Below are 7,387 nucleotides of genomic sequence, written 5' to 3' on the forward strand. Positions count from 1 at the left end.
CAGAGTAGATACATACTAGCGTAAGCTAGTGGGTTATCGGCTTATGTCGGGTCGGTTTGGGGCGGTTTGGGGTTTGGCTCAAGTTATCGGCTTTACTGGTGGGCCAACGGTCTAGCTCGAACCGAACCCAAACCGAATTGAATTTCAAGAAGAAATCGAAACCAGCCCAATAAGACACCGATGCGGTTTGGTTCAAGTCCGATTTATGTATTGACGCCCCTACTACCCGCTAAGACCAATTTCAATCTGCGATCCTGCATTCAAATAGCTCTAAAGATTTCTAAAGAATGTGTATCTGAAGTCGCGTATAAGAAGAAAATGAGAAGGTAGGGTTTGGGATTTGGGATTTGGGATTTGGGGTTTGGGGTTTGGGGTTGGGGGTTGGGGGTTTGGGGTTTGGGGTTTAAGGGTTAAGGGTTAAGGGTTAAGGGTTTAGGGTTTAGGGTTTAAGGGTTTAAGGGTTTAAGGGTTTTAGGGTTTAGGGTTTAGGGTTTAGGGTTTAATGGTTTTAGGGTTTTAGGGGTTTAGGGGTTTAAGGGTTTAAGGGTTTAAGGGTTTAGGGTTTAGGTTTAAGGGCTTAGGGGTTTAGGGGTTTAAGGGTTTAGGTTTTAAGGTTTTAAGGGCTTAGGTTTTAGGGTTTAGGGTTTAGGGTTTTAGGGTTTTAGGGTTTCAGGGTTTTAGGGTTCAGGGTTCAAGGTTCAACTCAAGTTTTCGGCTTTACTGGTGGCCCAACGGTCTAGCCCAAACCAAACCGAAACCGAATTGAATTTTAGGTAGAAATCGAAACCAGCCCAATAAGACACCGATGTGGTTTGGCCCAGGTCCAATTTATGTATTGACACCCCTACTACATGCTAAGACCAATTTCGATCAGCTATCCTGCATTCAAATAGCTCTAAAGATTTCTAAAGAATGTGTATCTGAAGTCGCGTTTAAGAAGAAAATGAGCAAGCAGGTTGAAAGAAGAGGGAGCTTTAACCGAAAGAAACACTTGGAAAAATTGGGGAGATATCATAATATAGAGATAATTCATATTGCAAAATTAAGTTTCACAATCAAGAATTGTATGTACTCGCATAAGGCATGGATTTTGCTCCTTTGGATATAAGAGATCGAATTGCCTGCACATAGAAGAAGCCCCCAAGCCAAGCCTTGAAGAATCATTATCTTCTTCCTTTTTACCCGTTGGTTTTGAATTGCCTAGATTGAATTCAATATTTAGCAAGTCCTCCTCTCACTTGCGTTCCATCCAGTTCCCCAAGAGAAGATATTAACTGAGAGCTTGAAATTGGATGTCTGAATCTGACTGTTTCATGCATCGATGCAAATATGTTATTCTTTCTAGGCATTTGTGTGCTTATTTCAATTTCCTTGGTCAATTTTGGAAAATGGATTCTTTAAAGTTGATCATAATTCTTTTTATTGGATCTTTAGGGCTTCATCTGTTCCAAGTTGAACCACGTAAAAAGAAAAGTTTTAGGTAAAATTTGTACAACTCAACTCAACTCTACTAAACCTTATACCGACTAAATGGCTCAGCTACACAAATCATGTTTCGATAGATGAATAGGCTAAGAAAATATATACCAGTTTATGATAGATTTTTACTTTTCATATTCCTTGTATCCTTTGTTTCTTGACGATTAATTTGTTCTTCCTTGGCACTTCTAGATGCTTGCAGTTCTAGGAATCGATTAGAACACTATGTAAGAGTTCAGCCCAAGAAAGCATGGGCAATGGACTGCCATTGGAATGACATTGAACATCCAAGCTCCAATAGTTTGCTATCCTCTTCTGTCGTCCAATGTGTCTGAAATTAAAACAAGGTTATCTATTAAAAAGTGATACAATCATATAAGATCATATAAAGAGTAATATCCTACTTTCTTCACGGTCAGAGCAAGCCACTCTGGTTAGTCCGATATCTTTCAACGGCTTGTCTGATGCACTAGATAGCTCTGCAAATTTTCTTGTTGAAATGGCTCTCGAATCGAAAATTGGTTTCTCTCTAGTTCAACTTCAAATGCCCATGATTAAATAGGGGTGGCTCTCGGCACACAACCATATTTTTACTGCGACGGTTCATGGAGAGACAAAGTCATGAAGTGAAGGATAGCATAACTAAGTATAAGAAGAAGAAGCTATACCAGTCTGATTGACTTAACAAAAAAAAAAAAAGGAACTCTAGACGATTCAGATTAAGAACCGTACATGTTTGAAATTGATTCAGTTTAACCCAGTGTATGTTTGAAACCAATTTGACTATATTGAAACCGTATCAAACCGATGGATTGACACCCCTTCCCCAAAGTCCTCTTAGGAGTGAAAGTTTGGCCTTGACAACCTAAACCCGCCTTGAGCTTGAACAAGGTTTGGGCCAAGTTTTTTTTTATCCTGAGGGTGGGTTAGGGTTGAAAACCCCAACCCTGGGTCAGAGTTGGGTCAGGCTATGGTTGAGGCCTCAACCTAGCCCAACTCGACCCAACTCTGCCTGAATTTCAACCCTGATTTTTTTTATTAAAATTTAGATCTCTTATTGGTATTTCATTTTTCTATAATTTTTTAATATGTAAGATATTAATGGCAAAAACAAGTCAATCAATGTTAATCCAACCATTGTAGAAGCCAAGGTCAATCCAACCTGACCCTGATAGGGTCAATTAGGACCGAGTTGGGTTGGTATGAACCTGACAGGATTGGGCCTGAACATGAACCTGATAGGGTTGGATTGAGACTAGGCTGAATTTTGAGGACCTAGGATTGGGTTAGAGTTTTAAGAAACCTAACCCAACCTGGCTTTGTTTCACCCCTTGTCCTCTATTCATATTTGAAGTTCCACAACAGTTCAAATTTTCTAAGTGGCCAAGGAAAATTTTGGAAAAAAAATAAATCCAAGACTGAGATGGTGCATAGCACTAACCCGAGTAACAGTTTGCAAGAAAAAAAAAAGAAGGCTGCATGCCAATACACATGTCTTGGGTTCAAGCTTCTTGGTTCTCACCTTTCCTCCCCGTAGCATAGAATAGAGTAGGTATTGATTAAAAAAAAGTTTCTTGAATTTGACTGGTGGCCAATCCACATAGACTCCAAGATATCTGATGGTAAGTACTACCATATTTTGCTCATACATGTTAAAAAATGAAGAATCTAATAAGAGATGCTTTTCCAAACTGTTGCCTAGAGTAGACTTGAGGTTTGCTATCCCATGAGAAGCTGGAAGCCTAAATTTGAAAGTGCAAGAATCATGGGCACAAAACAGCTAAAACATCATAAAGCCCCACTTTGTCTATAGATATGGTGGGATACTCAATTATTTTTTTGTAGGTTTATTGGTTTACATTTGATTCGTGCTACTATTATGCTCTGATTCTTGTGTGGAAGAAATGGAGTGATGGAGAATTTCCAATTTCCCTCCATTACCATAGGGTAAGAATTTCCTTTTTATTACGTTATTTTGGTATAAAATAAAATAAAAGAACCCTATCAGTTTGGCACAAAAAAGTCTATACCCTGCAAGTAGTAAAATGACCATGCTACCCCTCTTGACGTGCATTAAATATTTTTTCGTACACCCTCCCATTGGTCTGCTGGGGGTGTTTTCTACGCTAGATCGACAGGGTTCTCTTGCAAAATAAAAAATAAAAAATAACAAAATAAATAAAACTACATGCTGATGCAAGTACACACAAGCATGCAGCCACTGGGAGGCATGGGGAAATATATTCACAATGAGGCAGTACTGTCTTTTCACACCCAATGTGTCACCGGGTAGCATTCTTTCTTTAAAAAAGACTACCTTTTCCTTCACTCTTCTTTGGAAACGTTTAGGGCTTTGTCTGTTGGGCTTCTAATTTTCTCTGCCTCCTCTTGGCTCTCTTTCTCTCCCTCGGACACTCGTTCACCGCCATTGCCGCTGCTCTCTCAATCCCCTCCACACATGTCTTACGCTCTCATTGCGTGTTTTCTCTCAGGTATGTGTGTGTGTGTGTTTTTTTTTCTGTTTGTAATCCCCCGGCGGTGACTACAGGTTTGTCTCTCTCCCCAAGATTAGCTTCCAAACCACTCTTCTTCGTTCCCTTCCACATATTATACCAAGCTAATAAGCTTAGCTTCAGACTGTGTCCAACAAACTCACTATTTTGCTCATCCCCTTGCGTTAGGGTTGATTTGGAAATGAGACAACCTCCCCGCTTCTATAGGATTAGCACTTCCAACTATGTCTTAAATGCCCCTAGATTAAATCGGCCAATTTTGATTATCGAAAGAAAAACAACAAAAATATTGACACATTGTGTTATCTGTTTCTCTTAAACCATAAGTCCTACATGCCAATATATCTCTTCCTCTTTCTCTCTCACCGTACTCTCCCGATGTTTCCTTTGTACAGATTTGATAGCAACTGCAGTTTGTAGGCACGAAGCTGGACGTAGAATTCTTAAGATATCTCTCGAAAAATAAATTTAGGGTTTTCACCACCGTGGAGATGGGAATGAGAAACGTAAGTTATCATTTTCCTCTTAAAAATACTACTTTGCTCGTCCATACCTCAACTTCTAATATGAAAGAAATTATTTAACAATCAATTGCCTGCAACACAATGCTCCACTCAGTTCCAAGAACTATGTATATCTCAGAGTGATAAATAAATTCATTCATTAGAGTCATCTTTGAAATCAATTAATGTAAGGTAAGTTCACCCTTTTTTCGGGTGGGGGTTGAGGGTTTCGTTCACCATGGGTGAAAGATGGTGTTCATTCTCTCATCAACCATTGGAGAGACCTCATCACATCATTCAAAGAATATTGGTTGGAGTTTGTTTCAGTCATAGCTCTGATACCAATTAATGTAAGGTAGGTTCACCCTTTTTTGGGGTGGGGGTAGGGGTGGGGTGTCATTCACCATGGGTGAAAGAAAAACTCTTTATTTAGGATGCCTAATGATATAAAGGAAATACAGGAAATACATGAATTAAGAATGAATGGAGATTAAGATGAATGGAACGAATCAGATGATTCAATGCTTCACTCTTCCTTGGAAACGTTTAGGGCTTTGTCTATTGGGCTTTTGATTTTCTTCGCCGCCTCTTATCTCTCTTTCTCTCCCTAGACACTCGTTCACCACCATTGCCGCCACTCTGCTACTGCTCTCTCAGTCCCCTCCATATGTGTCTTCCACTCCAACTGCGTGTTTTCTCTCTCAGGTAAAGGCTCTCCCCCGTCTGTGTATGTGTGTGTGTGTGTGTGTTTTTTTTTTTTTTGTAATCCCTCGACTGTGACAACAAGTTTGTCTCTCTCCCCTATAGTAGCTTCGACCATAGTTAACAAATTCGGATTCGGGAATTATTCGGACGGAGAATTATTCGGAATAATTCGGATGATTAATTGAAGGATTCGGTCAAAAAAGCTTATTGGGTTTTTTTTTTTAAATTGTTTTTTATTGTTTTTTTTTTAAATAATGTTTAAATAAACCGAATAATTCGGTTTAATTCGGATTCGGTCCGAATTATTCGCGATTTATATTCAGTTTTGAAAAAGTCACGAATTTTAAAGAATTTTATTTTTAATTCGGATTCGGTCCGAATTTTTGATAAAATTCGGAAAAATTCGGTTCGACCGAATAATTCGCGAATTATTCGGCCGAATTGATAACTCTGTCATTGACGAAGTAGTAAGAAAAGATATGCAACTGGTAGGGCTTGATTCTAGTATGACTGCAGATAGAGGTAAGTGGTGGACCTTACTCGTGTAGCTGATCCCTTGGAGGGGATTGTTTCAAGGATGACTACTGCTTTGACTTCATCTTTTACCTCCTTTTACTTCTTTTTAATAGTACTATTCTTATGCTTACTATTATCTTAGCCCCCAAATCCATGTAGCCGACTCCATTGAGTTGGGATAAAGTTATGGTTATTGTTGTAGTCTCTATGCCACAGAAATAATCATATTTTATATGACAAAGTTTTTCTTGATTGCACAGTAAGGTTTCACACGATCCAAAGGTCGGAAAGCCCTCCTCTCTCTCCCTCCCTCAAATAGTAGTCTTGATCTCTACCATGAACAGATTCTCATTCACCGTGCATGCAAAGAAGTACTATTTTTTTTTCTTTTATATGATTAATCATCATTGCTTTTTGATGTAGATCTTAATCCTCCCAAGTGATGGTTCCTGTCCACTCTGATGAGGCTATGCTTCTCACTTCCCTACCTTACTTGATTCCTAAGTCCTAACCCTTTTTTTCTTTTTTTTTTCACCTTTTAACAGTTTGGGTAATCTCCAGAAAGATCAGTAGATTTTAATCTTTATCAATGATTAGATACCTTTTATTTTGGATGAAATGATTAGGGACTTGGAGTCAATGCAAAGGAAGTAAAAAAGTCAATGTAAATAAAAATGTATTTTTTATTATGTCAGTAATTTTTTTTTTATAGGACCTCTTAATTCTGATTTTCCTCGTAAAAAACACAACTAGTAATTATTTTCTTCTCGAATAACGTGATTTCCCCGAGTCAATGATTGCTTTTTATTCTATCCTTCTCTCTCGCTCCGGTTAATTCGGCTTTGGTCGGTTTCACATCGCAGTCAAAGCCCTCCATTTTCTCGTGAAATTCAATTATTTCTGGAGAAACTATAAATCTCGCCGACTTTAGATCTAAGGAAAGGAAACCACCACAATAAGGTTTACCCCACAAAAATGTTGACATTCTAACCATCAGATTAATCAAAAGAAATTCAGGTACTAATGATATGCCTGGGGGGCGTTAAGTGGATTCCAATCTAACATCAAAGGGGAGTGAATATCTCTCAATGAAGTCATCCGAGCCACCAAATTGTTGAAGATATGGTTTTTTTAAGGTCACGATGAATGAAAATCTTGAGATGGGGAACGGGGTAATGGAAATGTATATTGGAGAAAAGACTAAAATTTTATAGGAGTTTGTGAACCCTAAAATGTTCGATGAACTGTCTTCAGTGGTGAAGGAAAACTTCTTATAATTGTTGAATCATATTCAGTCTATATCTTCTGTAGCGAATGGTGAAATACAATGAGCATCGAACGACTGAGAGCATTTGAGCATGCACCTCAAGAGACTCTCAATCATCCGATACTCATTACACTATTGTAGCAACTGTAGACAATTTTCACACGAACCATATTAATTCTTTCCCATATGACTTATGAATTTTCCAAATTTCAATCGTCAATAAACTTTCTCATTAACCCAAAAAGACTACTTTTAGGAATGTTGCTTGGATACAAAGTCAAACTTTGGCTGATTGGATGTAGAACTTTAGTTGGTCTTGGGAAAAGATTGGGCTTTTGACAACAGGATACACCTAACTTTGTTGCCAAACATTCATTTTACCATATACATGAACCGGAAACTAG

This window comes from Macadamia integrifolia, unplaced genomic scaffold (assembly GCF_013358625.1).
Source record: "Macadamia integrifolia cultivar HAES 741 unplaced genomic scaffold, SCU_Mint_v3 scaffold693, whole genome shotgun sequence".
Taxonomy (NCBI): Eukaryota; Viridiplantae; Streptophyta; class Magnoliopsida; order Proteales; family Proteaceae; genus Macadamia; species Macadamia integrifolia.